Raw genomic sequence first — 15,720 nt, 5'->3', positions numbered from 1 at the left:
TTTTCCTGAACATTAAAAAAAAAAAAAAGAACAGTTTTGGAAAAATGGATTGATCTTTTTCATTTCATTTCATTGCACCTCAGCCAGGGAACATCTTGGGCAGCAAGACAAGAAAGTAACTGCTTTATCAAGCTGATTATAAAGCTATCCATGGATTGTCAGCAGGTGTTTCTGAAAAGAGTGATCAGTCACTATTCAGAGACACACACAGATGGCAATTTTCTATTGCACCTCTATGGCTGCCCTCCGCATTGAGAGAAAAACACATGGAGAATTACATGAGCAGAAACAGATAAAAAAACGAAGAAAGGAAAAAGGATGAGCAAACCTAAAGAAGGAAGACAACTCTAGACAGGAATGAAAAGATCTCTTAAGGGGCAGCTGACAACTTGCATTTTGTGGAGGAAAAAAAAGTTACAATAATATAAAAGGATGTTAATATTTTTTTTTTATTACAATACCACCTTTTATTATGAAATGTATTACTGGCTTGTGATACCAACTACTATATAGTCATTATTCATATCAGGAAAATGAGTGCGACCTCTTCTGTTAGAATATAAAAGTCGGTCCAGCAAAAACAATGGGTGCTTATGACACCTAACACAAAATACGATAAAAGCAAGCACAAAATGTAATAACTGGTGTTATGCTACATCTTTTTTTAAAACATTGCCACTTCAACCTTTTGTGGATGGCCATTTACCCACTGGCATTAGGAAAACGCTATTGAAATGTGGTATTAACCAGCGCTTTTGTTGGAGAGGGGTCAATAGAGGACACTCCATTGACCCGCTTTCATTCATTTGCAGTGAACATGAGTAAGTAGTGTAGGCAACAGCCAAAAGATGTCATTATGCTGACTCAGCCCCTGCCCATAGGCGCAAGAGCAAGTGGTTGTGGGTTCATTGCAGGGCCGTAACTAGGGCTGTGCGATAGGGGCAACTGCCCAGGGTGCAACGCTGAAGGGGGGCACAGTTTAGGAATATTTTAGGTTCATTTGGCTAAAATTGAGGGCTACGGGGGTGGCGTTTGTCTATCTCGCCCCAAGCGCTAGAATTCTAAGTTACGGCTCTGGTTCATTGAAACCAATAGGCTCTATGCCTTTTTACCTGTTTTTATTAGTATTAGAATAACATCTAATAAAAACATTTTTTTTTATAACTGTGGGTAAGGAACCTAAAGGATTCTTTTTTTTTTTCTTATTTTTCTATTTATTGTTATTCACTATTTCTGCTACAATTAGCCTCCAAACATGGTAATGTTGCAATAAGGATTGTAAGACTGTAAGTGTAATTACAAACAACATCACCTTATTTTTATGAAACAGAGAACAATACAAAGGAGGTGAGGTGTAAAGCATCAAATCATTCAGGCTGCTAAATAATGAAAAATCCACTCCCCAAAATAGACAGCTTATTTCTTAAGGAATTTACAGTAAGATAAAAGATAGTTGAAGCTGTCTAGGATTCCGACTTCCTCAATACTTTAATAGCTGTAAGCCTACAATTTCAGAGAATGAAAAAGTTAAAACATTTAGAAGATAAATGTATAATTCCCTAGGGCAGGCTCGTGCCCATATGGTACACATTCCTTTATCAGGGCATTTTCTGCTTTCTAGAAGAGGGAATGTCCTCCCTGTCTCATTGCTGAAATATAAGCAACTAAATCAATTCCTCTACATAATAAAATGCCTTCACAATGGCAACTAGATTTTCAGCACAGCAACACATTTTGAAGTGAGCAAATTATAGTTTAAATGGGATGTCAGTGAAAAAAAAAGTATGGCGTGGGGGTATTCCCTTAAAATCATCTGAGTAACCCTTCATACGGAGGATGTTCAACATCCTCACGAAACGCATTACACATTAAGTGCATGTTTGAAGTCAGCAGGGTGCCTGCCTAAGATGTTCTCCATGGCTAATTTCATACATATTGTGCTATAAGCTGCTGCAAATAGCTAGTAATGAAGAAAGTCAAAAATTTATGGATGAGCAAAATAGGAGCTCTTATGGATGGAGTGTTTTTAAATCAGGTGCATAATTTACCCAGCATCAGACGATCAGCCCACATGGAGAGTACATTACTAAATTGGACTTGCAGGCAGATAGAAAAGCAGCTTCTTTTAATAAGTACTCCTTCAACTTATTGGCTCTACAATTACTCACACCAAATTATCAGCAGCTGCTTAGTGTTTGGTGATTTATCTGAGATAGAGAATTACATTTATCTCCAATCAACAAACCATTCAAGTGCACTTTAGAACTTTTTTAAACCATTTTTAGTACCGAATCAGACTCTACATATCCTTAAATGTACTATATAGATTGTAAGCTCAGTTTACAAAAATATAGCATTGTATAATTATCTTGTTATTGTAGAGATACCATCGGGGCAGGTCAGACACTTGGAAATATTCACTCCACAATGACTTTTATGAAAAATCCTATTGCTCACTTATTGCAGAGTCTTGAAATAGAGCCCCTCCCGCAAAAAGAGCTTTTTGTTCTGTGGACTTAAAAACAAATATACAAACATTATACCAAGTTAGATTATAAATAGGGCACACTGTAGCGGGGCATCATGTGTTGTGACATAAATAGAGACTCTAGGACTCCATTTGTCACAAAATACACACACAGCAACAATACACCAATAATACTTAGAAATGTAAACTCCTATTTAAAGCTATGTTTTTCCATCCTCTTTAGATATTGTTGTTGTTCAAACCTGCCAACATTTTAGTACCCAGCATGGGGGCATGATGACATAATGGTGGGGGCATGGTCTCTCCACCAGAAGGCTGTCTAGTGTTGTGAAGCTGCCCCATTGGAACCTCCCGTCACCTTCAAACCTGGCAGAACGCATCCACTCACTCCTGCTTTCTAGTGCATAGTTGCTGTTAATCTCCCAGCGTTCCAGCGTGGAGGTATATATCCCTCATATCCAGTGATGGTGGTAATGTGTAATAATGGAAGAGAGCAGCAGGCTTCCAACAGACAAACATTTGACAGACCTTGGTGCTATCTAGATGTCCCTTATGTTATTTTGTACTGTATGTGATAGCATACTATAGTATAATATAGTTCTACAGTGTGCTACTTCATATAGCCAATAAAATGAAGCAATGTGTGCATCCATTCCACCATTACTAGGCAGAAGAGAGAGATGAACCTCCTATATTATCCCCTGCTACTTCATATCTCAGCCTGTGCTGGATTTGGCCAATAGGTACGTATAGGGACACAATTCAATCTCTACAGTAATACTCCCTAAGGAGTATGGGGAGGGGAAAAAATATAGTGGTAGCTAATTCTTTTCTGCCAGAAGCTTTCTAAGCAAGTGAAGGAAATTGTGAAGACTTTGTCATAATAAAAGACATCTGTCGGTTACACAGGGGAGACCTCTAGATTATGAACAGAATCAAAATTCCTAGGAATGTAGTGGTAGCGGCTCCGCAGAAAGCAGGTTTAAAATTCCCGTATTAACGTTATTAGCTTTAATTGCGCGTTAGTTGCGGGTGAACTGAATCCCCCCCCAGAGAGTGTAGAATACGTTACAATACTTTGCAAATGTATTCATATCCTTAACCAACTCTCTCATTATACTGAATAACAAATCCTCCACTGAAATGTTGTTCCAGGTGTTATTATATTTTATTTCAAAGCACTAAAACTAAAAATTATATTTTAATTTGACAATGTTTTGTGTTATAAAAAAATCTTAAAAAAATCTTAAAAAACAAATACGTAAGTATTCTATCCCCACACTTAAAACTTTTATTGCTGCAAAAGGAAGGTGGCTCTACAATATTCTGAAGGTTTTTGGGGGCACCAGCTTTGCACACTGTATTTGAGCAATTTTGGTTCATTCATCCAAACAAATTTACTCCAGGTTGTTCATGTTTAAAGAGCGGCACACACTTTCAATTTGATTGAAATTAGTGCTTTGCCAGGGCTATTTACCTCTATGTTTTTGAGCCACTGCAATGTTAGTTTGGCTTTGTAGCTGGAGTCATTGACTTGCTAAATTACGTACTTTCGTCAAACGTCAGTTTTTAGCAGACTGAAACTGGTTCTCCTGCAGTATTTCCTGTATTATGCAACATCCGTTCTTTTTTCTGTTTTAACAAGCTGCCCATTCTCTGCTGATGAAAATCACATAATGCACCATCGCCACATCTCACTGTAGATATGGTGTTTTCTGAGATATTGGGAGTGTTAGATTTGTGACACACATATTGCTTTGAACTTTGGCCAAAAAGCGCCACCTTGTTGTTCACAAAACATCACAGCTGATTTGCTCCCATGCTTCTTGGCAAATTCCAGACATGTTTAAATTCCAGACATGTTTTTACATGGTTCATTTAGAGTAAATGTTTCTTGTGTGCTGCACTCCCCATACCAGCCAGTGTTATGCAGAGATTGTGATATTGTTAGCTGATTCTTTACTCCAGTCTCATCTACTGTAATTTGTGTCTCCTTCCAAGTAGTGGTTGTCCTCTCTGTAGCTTCTCTTACAAGTCTTCTTCTCGTTTCAGTTTTGAGGAACAACTTTTTCTAGGCAGATGGTTTGAGACAGCTTCCGCACTTTCAGCAGGATAATCATCCTAAACACACGGTCAAACTAACATTAGAGTGCCTCAAGATATAGAAAGGTTAATGTCCTACAACGGTCCAGTGAAAGCCATGATCTCAATTCAATTGTCAATCTGAGGAAATATTTGAAAATTGAGGTGAGAAGATCCGGCTGAAGAATGGGCAAAACCCCATTCCCAAACAGTGTGCAAAGCTGGCACATACATACCCCAATGGCTAGATTTACTAAGCTGCAGGTTTGAAAAAGTTGGGATGTAGCCTATAGCAACCAATCAGATTCTAGCTGTCATTTTGGGGAAAGTACTAAATAAATGAAAGCTAGAATCTGATTGGTTGCTATAGGCAACATCCCCACTTTTTCAAACCCGCAGCTTAGTAAATCTAGCCCCAAATCTTTAAAGCTCTTATTGCAGTAAAGGGTGATTTTTCTAAATGCTAAAAGTGTAGTGATTCAATACTTATGCAAACAGGATATTTTAGTTGTTTTAATTTTATCATAAAATAATGTCATGTTAAAAAACTTAATTTTGTGTCACAACATTCTAGGAACATTCTGTGGAGTCTGACACCACAACTTCAGTATTTGTTAGTTAAAAGTAAGAGTTTTTCCTCACCCTTCGTAAATCAAACACAAGATTAAAATTGTAATGTTAAAATTGCTGCTAACACGAGTTAAAAAGCACAAATAGTAAAACATCGCTTTTAAATGCTTGTGGTGACATCACAGGCCATGTTATTAATCTACTAAACTCTACCAAGCATTATTGTTACCTAGAAAACTGCAAGCCAATCTACCCCTGAATTCTACACTATTCTATAGCATCCCCACTATTTCAAAGTTATGTAAGATTGAGAAACTCTGGTAAGCCAGACAGCTTTTTATCGATGGTCACTGTAAGTAAACTCATGGCACAGATTTTAAACTTAACAGAACTGTCAATTTTTAGAATGTAAGAGGTACAAATAAATACATTTTGGGGCTGTTCATGATTGTATGATGCTCCTCAAAATACATGAATATGTTCTGTTAATGAGTAATTGAAATGCGCAATGTTCTAAAGTTTTCTGAAGAGATCAATATATTATTAAAACAATGATTAAAGTGGGCAATGTGTAAAATAGGAACTTTCAAGATTGTAAGTTCATATGTTAATTTATTGTAAATAAAATAAATATGCTTATGCCTATGACTATACAACTATACCCAACACAAAAGTTCAATTCTCTTAAATGTCAAATATTTCAGAATGATTCAGTTGATATTCAATAGTATAAAAATATAAGTTGCGGACCAATCCTTGAAATATCTGAGGCTAAAATACAGGTCCACATTGAATATGGCAACCATATCAAAGTCATTTTTAAAACATCACAACATATTTAATGTGCCCAGTCAAGTAATAATAAATTACAGGTCATATACCAAGCATACAATGTGGTAGTTAATAGCAAAAGACTGCAGCTCCAAATCAACCAGCATATTATTGCTGAACCCGCTTTGAATTAGACAGTATACACAAGTAAAAAAAGAAACAAATACATTTAGAAGAAAATATATATGTCTGTTGATAAATAATCCCCAATGTAATTTACCATATGTTATCAATTTAAACTTTTACTGAACTGTAGTTGGATAGAACATCATATTAATTAATGAATGCATAAAATAACATTTTTAATTTTATACCTTTTAAAAGTGCATTTCATGTACAAGTCATGTCAATGAGTTAGCTTATCCCTTAGCCTTATTTAGCTTTACAATACCACCTTTCCACATTTAGTCTTGTTAAATGAACATCTCCATCCACTGAAAATGGCATAGCTACCAAAACCTACCCAGGTCAGCATTACCATCTCCCACAGAGCGTACCCCAACATACAGTAAGATCTTTCTGCCCAACACTGGCTTACCTTTGAAAGACAAATATGGATCTTGAGTGGATGTTATTGCTGGAAAAGTTCTTGTTTTATGGATAAGAGATTTTGTGCTTCAAAGCACACAGTGCAAACAGAAAATTAGTCAAGATGATGCCATACAGATTAGATACACTGTATGCAGTTGTTCCTCCACAGTGTTGTGATCAGTAAGGCTGCAGCATGGAGGTATAGTTTGAAAATTGAAAAGTTCTGTAAAGGATCTGAAAGAGATGGTGGGAGCACTCAAAATCTGCATGTATGTCACTTGAAAGATGCAGCATTTATGATCACGGTCAAAGAGGTGATATCCAACTTTCTCCCAGTGCTATGTGCTGAAGAACAGTCTTAGCAGAGCCACAATAGTTGTTGTAATGCCAGTAACTCCATCAAGACCAAGTTGTCCATCCTTCCACCATGACAGGAGCAATCCTCCTTTTATACTAAATGTTTGCAATTCAGTGATTACAGGTATCCATAGCCTGCTGACACAAGACATCTAGATGCCTCTGAAAGGAGATCCAGGGCTGCTAGAGGCAAAGCACATAGCAGCATGATCAAGTAAAATCTTTCTATCTGTAAAAGAAGTTTATCAACATGGATGCTTCTGATGCTTCTGGGGGAAGAACGGAATTGCCAAAACACAGATATTAGGTCCCAGAAAGGTAGGTGGTTTGAATTCGATCTACACAAGAAAAATAAAGATGTAAGGATGTATCCAGATAATAAAGGTACAATGAAAATGGATGGAGGTTGTATATCAACTATGAAATCTATTATTGTTCTGTTGTGTATTCCATTAGTGTATCATCAAATGTAATTGCCCCTTTCTTACATATTATATAATTTATATCTTTGCTAAATATATCTTAATCAGAGATCATACAAATTTAACATAACAGCTCCCTAAATGATTTAACTAGATAAGTACATGTGAATGGTAATATACTAAGAATGCATTAATGTTAGGGGAGACGCAAGAGAAGACTTCAATACTGGCACATTTTCACTACCTGTTACCTACCTAGTCCAATGCCTAAAATAGTGGCAGACCAGCTGCAATCATATATAGCAGTCAGACAGCCAATGTCTCTCCTGCTGGTGTGCAACTACAAGTCCAAACATGCTGGGACTTGTAGTTCCACAAATGCTCATAAGACACAGATTATCTGTGTTCTATAAATCATATCTTGGAAAACCGGTATCTCTCCAACTGTTGTGGAACGAAAAGTCCCAAGAGCTGGAGAGATACACATTGCCTCAGCAATATTGCAACTTGTGGTGCTTTAGTCCATTTCTCCAACCACACACACAGCAATGGTTTCAAGAGCCTACACAATAGAACCGCACTGTCAGCATAGGTTCCTTCCCTTGACCCTATTTTTATCATGGGAAAAGAATAAAACAAAATTATATTTTGCATATCATATACACACACACACACACACACATATATCTCTCTATATGCACACCTAGATTATATACATATTGATTGTGGGGGGGGTGAGAGAGAGAGAGAGAGAGAGGGGGAGGAGAAAGAGAGAGGGGGAGGAGAGAGAGCGAGAGAGAGCGAGATAGAGAAAGAGGGGGGAGAAGAGAGCGAGAGAGAAAGAGCGAGAGAGCGAGAGAGCGGGGGGGGGGGGGGGGGGAGAGAGAGAGAGACCCCTATATGAATAACCTAAAGAAAGCAGTCCTGACATTTTCAGGTTGTAGTGAAAGTTGTAGTGACACTGTGATCTGCATGGGTTCCAGTTCCCATAGAAACATACTGTGGATTATTTACGAATATGGTTCAAAGCTGCTCTAAAAACATAGCTACCAATCAGACAACTTGCTCTAAACAGGTAAAAAATAGTTGCTGATTGCAGGGGTGTCAGGTGCGCAACCAGGGAGGGTTTTACAGGTGCCTGGAAACCCCTCTCCTGCCTGTGGTGCTGTATGCTTGTAGTGGTTGGTCCCTCCTCTGGGACCAGCCACTTTCTCCCCCACTGTCAGCAAGTCTCATGTGTGTGCAGCCAGCAGGAAACAAGATACAGCACCAGATGAAGAAGGTAAGTGTTGGGGAATGTGTGTTGACTTTTTCATGTAAGTGTGTCACAATGAGGGGATGGAGCTTTTTATGCAAGTGGGGGGGGATTTAATGTATAATTTCAAGCAGTTCCAGTGTTAATATAGCTTGCAGCATTTGGTGTTGTTGGGATCTCTAGAAAACAGGAAATAATTATACTTATATACATTTCAGTTAAAACGTGTGGCTTCAGAGTTGTACAGTGGCTGTACAGTAGATGGTAAACCAAAATAATTGATCCCATTCAATTATTATCTTTTATTAAAAATGGAGCCTGGTTTGGCGCAGTTTTTAAAGTAAGTGTGGAGGAAAAAGGGATTTTAGTGTAAGTGTATGGGTGTCTCTTAATACAACGTGGGTGGGCTGTGAGATATTAATTTTAGAGTGGGGGCTAATCAATTAATGGTGGGTGGGAGCGTTTAATTTTCTGGTTGGGAGATTTTTTTTTGATGGTGGGGAATATTTCAATTAGTAGTGGGGCTGGAGCAGACCTATTCATTTAGGGTGGGATGATGGGCCTATTAATTAAATGCTGGGGTGCTATTAATTGAATATGAAGCTGAGTTTAGTGAGAAGGATTGCTATTTCTTATTTGAATGTGAATGCCAATTACTTTTGGGAATAAATAATTGTATTTATTAAATGTGAATACTATTAATTTAATGTTTGGGTTGCTTGGGGAAAATAGGTCTTTGTAATTAAAGGTGAATGAAATTAAATTCACTGTCCGGCCGGTTGCATGGAGGGAGGACTAATAATGGTGCTTTTGATGTCGGACTGCATAGAGGGAGGGAGCCCTACAGTGTGCGCTCTTTGCTAGACTTACTATATCTCATGTACCTGTCCTTTTTCCAAACAGTAACCCAACATTTCAGGTTCCAGACAAGCACAACTTAGCTTAAGACACCAGCAGCAGCAAGTGGTGAGAGCAGCAAGAACAGGTAGGAGAGAGCAGGACAGTCTGCCAACTGTCCTGATTCTGGTTGGTCAGTACTGAGTTTAGGGACTCACCCACTCAGGGCTTTGTCCTGACTATATGGACAGTTGGGAGGTATGTCCTGCTTCACACTACTCTGCTAGTGAAGGGGGAGCTGTGTGCACCTAGCAGTAGTGCACGCAGCATTGCCTGTGTATTTGAAGGGGAGTGAAAGAGTTGGAAAGCAGCCTATCACTTTCTAAAATGATAGCCACACCCCCATGCATGCTGGTCATGCCCACTGCCGGTGTGGCGTGGAAACCCACCTTTACAAATCCTGTATTCGCCCCTGGGTGTAACTAGTCCAATGTGGGTCCAATAGCAAAAAAAAAAATTAAGGGCCCACATACATTGCCCAATGGTGAAAAACTCACATACATACACACATGCAACTTTGACACCTATGCACCTATCCTAGTTCTGCTTTTGGCCATACTTGCCAACATTTTATAATTTACGTCCGGGAGATGCAAGGGGGAGGGGCTTCGAAATTCGCGTCATTTTAGCCCCGCCGCCGTGACGTGATGACGCAAATCGCAATTCCCGGACATTCCGGGAGAGTTGGCAAGTATGCTTTTGGCTGATTGGTTGCTATGATTTTAGTGCAGATTTGCACCTTAAAACTATGTTGGTAAATTCTCACAGAAAGCAGTTTGTCTTGTCAATTACTAGCAGGATAATCACATAATGGGCATGTTGGCTGACCAGCTGTTGCATGAAAACATGGATATGACTATTAAATACTTTACATAATCTTACAGTGAATCTATGTACATTGCAAATCTATATAGTTTTTATAAAATATATTAAACGTTAATAACACAAGCCTTATGGTTCGCTTTGTGTTTTATTACTTTAGGAACTTTGACTTCTCCTAAAGGCAACAACTAAATATGTGTGTACAAGGCTGTGAGCATTTCAACATCATCACATTGTACTTGTGAATGCAAGTTACAGTTAATTTCCACAGTGCTACATTGTAGTAGTAACTTGTAATAATATTAAGCCATTTATAGTTAATTTGAATACAGTTTATGCAGTCCCAGGTTAGACAGAAGAAAGTGGGTTAACATTTGAATAGAAAGTACAGTACATTCATTGGTGCCTTTATTGAACGCCTATACCCAGGGCTGCCAAAAGCAATTTCTGGCCCTTGTGCAGTAATTTATTGTAGACACACTGAATCAGAATGTGCATGTAGCCTGCAGTGTAACTTTCCACTCCTCACACGGTCTGTGTGCGCAATTTTCGTAAAAGCAAATGTTATACAAGCAGACTAGGATTGGCGGACCAATAGAAAGCAATTGGTTCTCGCAGTTATTTTTCTCAGTCTTTAATGTGGGTCAGATGAGGTCCTAATTTGTCACTGCTGGGTCCCTTCTTGGCACCACTGCCGGCACCTGCCTTACTAATGGATAGAACCACATTATAAGACTCATGCACAGTGACACCCAGCTGCCAACAGACTGCCTTACCTTTTCTAATTATGTCTTAAAACTAACCTTTAAATACTTTTTTTTATTTTATGCTGTCCGAGTAGATCCATTCATGTGTATTCTGTCAATCCTAAGCAAAGGCATCATAAAGTGTGCCACTCTGTGACAACGCTACATTAGTGTGAAATTGAGGTTGAAACGCACCAAGCAGTTATCACATGAGCACAACGGGGAGGTTATGGATTAACCTTTCCATAAAGTGGGCAGTGTGAGGTCAACAAGACATCTTACAAAAATACAGCGGAACAGATTATATGTTTGTGTGGCTGAGTTTTAAACCCATAGGCTACACAAACTGCATTGGCTGCCTTAGCAACAATTTAGTGAGAGTTATAATCTATTTGTCTGCAGGACAGATGTAATCCTCCATAGCAAACCACAGGGATAAAACACAAATCTGGATATCTAGTAATAAAACTAGGTAAGGCTGAACTGTTCCACAAATAAGAAATTGGTGCTTTGTCTTTGTCTTGTTTCTATAAACACTAGCAAACATTAGGCTTAGTTGTGTGTTTAAAAAGACTACTACATAATGTATGAAGATGCAAAAACTAGACAAAATGACTCCCTTAAAAATATACAACATAGCTTTAACCTTAGAAAATGGTGTTTATAATTACAAATATACATACAACATACAAATCATACATAAGAACAGAGCAAGTATTTATTTAGTAACCTTTACATAGCGCCTACATATTATGCAGGGCTGTAAAGAGAATATTTAATCATTCACTTCCCCAGTGTAGCTTACAATTGATATTACAAGTACATAAGAGGATGACAAAGGAGGTGCAGAGGTGAAGGTAAGGACGTCTGTCCTTGAGAGCTTACTGAGGTACTGTACAGGGCAATGCTGCGACAATAGGAACTAGTGGGATTCAGAATGCAGATAAGACTGTAACAGGTAGAACACCTGTTATCAGGTGCTATAAGTTACAAAAAAATAAATATATATACATGACAAAGGGAGTGATTTGCTACAGGTATCTAAGAGGAATTAAGTGTCTGACTGACAGGCTTCAGGTAAAGGCTGCAGACCGGGTTACACACAGATATAGCAGTGCACCTAGTTAAAGGTATACAGGTATAAGATGTGTGACCAAGTAAAAGTATAAAGGGTGATTTAACTTACATGCTTTGAAAATGATTTGAAAGTGTCTTTTCCACAGCTAACAACAAAGCTGGCAAGGTTAGTCTGCAGCGAGGAACAATTACAGAACGCCTGCATAGAACTCCCTTCAAAGGCAAGGAGGGAGTGTCACCTGTCCATCAAGCTAGGACTGTAGGAGGAGTCTCAAGTATTTAAACCTGTATTGTGCTACTGTGAAGGGCGAATGATACCAGACAGTGGTCGGTGACCAGACAGTTATGTCTAGTCAGTGTTAGGTTGCCTGGTGACATCCTGACAGAAGTGTATGTGGTTTAATTGTGATGGAACAATAAAAGTACTGTTATACAAGAAGTTGTTCATGTATGCATCTAAGGGTGTCCGTGTCAATAAATTTATTTATACATTATGTACATCTGCTGATTAATTCAAATATCTAATCAGCTAATCAGGTAGCAGCAACTCAATGCATAAAAGCATGCAAACATGGTCAAGAGGTTCAGTTGTTGTTCAGATCGAACACCAGATTGGGGAAGAAATGTGACTGTGAAATGTGTGTTGGTATCTGGTGGGGTGGTTTGAGTATCCCAGAAACTGCTGATACTTTGAATGTTTTACGTGCAACAGTCTAGAGTTTACAGAGAGTGATGTGCAGAACAAAAACCATGTGATGAGTGGGAGATCTGAGGTTGAAAACACCTTGTTAATGAGAGGGGTTAGAGGAGAATGGACAGACTGGTTCAAGCTGAACAGGAAGGTTACAGAAACGCTAATAACTATGCATTACAAGAGTGGTATGTAGAAGAGTATCGAACCTTGAAGTGGATGGACCACATCAGCAGGAGAACCCACTGGGTCCACTATCAAGAAATTTAAAGGCTTAAATAATTTGTAAAACTAGTTAGTTCCTCAGATCTTGCAGGCCTAACTACAGGATATCATCAATGTAGTGTTTGTAATTGTTTGAGAAAAAAGGTATATGCTACTAATGAAAAGGTATTTGACACTAGACTGCCTTCATCATATGTTCTCCAGCGTCTTCCTATTATGCTTTCAGAATGTAGTGGAGAAGATATCTTTCTTCACATTTGTTGGAACAGTCCCAAGGTTAAACCCATATACCGAGTGAACTGTCAATTACTTATCCAACTTCTAGAGACTAACGTTGAATCTAATACTTGGACTGTTCTATTGGGACTCGCTGCAAAATACCAAATTGTCTTCACATCCACATCAGCTAATGTTGGGTATTTGCACAGCTACAAGATGTTGCATAGCACAACACTGAAAGAAAGATCATCAATTCAAAAAAATAAAATAAATTGAATATTATTTTTTTATTACAATACAGTATGATTCTGAAACCTTGGTTTTCCCTTGAAGTCCTGGAAATACAGATGATTAACACTACCTGAACTTTAATACTATTTGGCTTGTTTTACTTATCTTCCCACTCACCAATGCCGAAAAATAAGCCATAAGCATAATTACTCAATAAAATTTACTACAAATAAACGATCACTGGAGTGTTTAATTGCCTGGCATCTCGCTGTTGTGTGTAAATGTGGGAGTATGGAATCAACAGAAAGAACACACGTTGATTCATCTTTCTTTCTTTATTTCTCTCATAAGTATGCAGGAGGGTCCCACACAGGAGTTTAGACAGGAACAAAAGTACTATAGCAGTCTTACACCAACAAAAAGAACTGTCTGGGCCAAGGGAAAAAACAAGAGTGATAACCACAGGAAGCTCTTATAGGGAGAGTTCCAATCTTAGCATTGTCCCAGACATTATCTGTAACCCCTAACAACCTATTACATGCTTCCCATGTTAACAGGTTTGGAGACCCCAACAGGCCATGTCTGATGATCTTCCAGCCACACCTGGAAAAAACATTTGTAATCAAACGGTGTGTCCCAGACCAATGAACTAAACTCAAAAGAGTAATACTGGAGAGCCAGGTACCACCTGGTTGATCTCACATTACCATCTTTCATGTAGTTAAAGCATTTTAGAGGACCATGGACTGTAACTACCTGAAATTGAACCCTCGTCAAATAATGTATTTAGAAATCAATGACTCACTTTACCGCTAGGTATTTCTTTTTTCAATTACTGAATACTTTGTTTCACTTGGGAACGGCCTCGTATTAATAGAGACCACTAAGTGCTTCCTCCTGGATTTGGGATAGGACAGTTCCTAAAACTACATTTGAAACCTTTGCAAGGCCAAACCTGCCCACTTCAGGAAATTTAATTAATTGACCTCAGCCTATTTAGATGAGACTTCCAATGTGTACTAAACATGACAATGCCATCCAAGTAAGCTGCTGAAAAGTTCTGCTGGTGCCAAAGAATATTGTTCAATAGTTTCTGAAAGGAACCTGGTGCTCCATGTAGACCGAAATTATTGTGAATTGAAAGTATGCAAAGGAGAGGTGAAAGGCATTCTATGTTTTGAAGTCGTGTCTAACTCAATCAGCCAATATCCCCTTGTTAGATCAAAGGGGGCAACAAAATGTGGCCAAGACAATTTTGTCCAACATCTTATCCACTTCACTTGGCATGAAGTAAGCGTCCAATTGAGATATTGTATTAACCTTCCAAAGGTCAACGCAGAATATTGTACTCCATTTCAGAACAAGAATAATTGGGCTATACCAGTTGTTTTAGAATTACTTAAATCACCCTTAACAGTAACAACTCCTTGAGTTCAGCTTTTTATATTTGGGTAGCATGAATGACATTGAACTGACAACCATCCCAGGAGGATGTCTATCACTTTTTATATTACATTAGTACTACCAGGAATATTTCGGTTCCATCTCAAAAATAAATGCTTCTAAAGATGCCTTTTGAGGTTTGGAAAGTGATAATTATACATCTACCCCCTGTACCTAAACACCAATATATTTTCTTTTTGGACATAATTCAAGACTGAATCTAGATGGGACACTAAACATATTATCTTGCCTAAACTATGGTTGCATCAAATTAACATGGAAAAGCTGCTTCCCTTTCAAGGAACCCGTTTGCTTTATCTCATAATACACTTTGCCAACTCTTTGGGTCACTTAAAAGGGTCCCTGCCACATAGTCAATCATTTAGATTATGAAGTATGTAGCAACAATATTACATGGGGAAAAAACCTTAAGCAAGCCTGCTGTCTAGCCTAGATGTGCTTGCCCTTTTATAATTTTTGCATTTTTTATCATTAGGTATGACATATCTAGAGAGGGCTGGTCCTGAGAAGTGGGCTCACCACTGACCCTTCTGATAAGGCTGTGACTTGTTTTCTTATTCAGCTTGGCTCTCTGTGGTCCTAGCCTGATAACCTGGTCTGCTACCCCAATGGTGTCTTCCCTGTGGTCAGCCCACTCCTTCTGTAGCACAGTCAGTAAGGAACTCCATAATCAACAGGACAGCCCATAGATTGTAAGCTTGCGAGCAGGGCCTTCTCATCTCTTTGTCCGTTTTACCCAGTTTGTTTATTAGTTTACTGTGTTTGTCCCCAATTGTAAAACACTACGGAATATGTTGGCGCTATATAAATAA

The 15,720-nt window shown here is 38.5% G+C and overlaps 1 long non-coding RNA gene across 1 annotated transcript in view; it reads right to left on the bottom strand.

Moving 5' to 3' along the window:
* The window catches only part of LOC142142750 (uncharacterized), a 411,021-nt gene that overhangs the window by 300,500 nt on the left and 94,801 nt on the right, over positions 1–15,720 (bottom strand). Inside the window, exon 2 of the long non-coding RNA XR_012689312.1 lies at positions 6,510–7,197. This is a non-coding gene — a long non-coding RNA (uncharacterized LOC142142750). The remainder of the gene's footprint in view (positions 1–6,509; positions 7,198–15,720) is intronic.

This window comes from Mixophyes fleayi, chromosome 3 (genome assembly GCF_038048845.1).
Source record: "Mixophyes fleayi isolate aMixFle1 chromosome 3, aMixFle1.hap1, whole genome shotgun sequence".
NCBI lineage: Eukaryota > Metazoa > Chordata > Amphibia > Anura > Limnodynastidae > Mixophyes > Mixophyes fleayi.
This window is presented reverse-complemented; position numbering and strand designations above follow the sequence as displayed.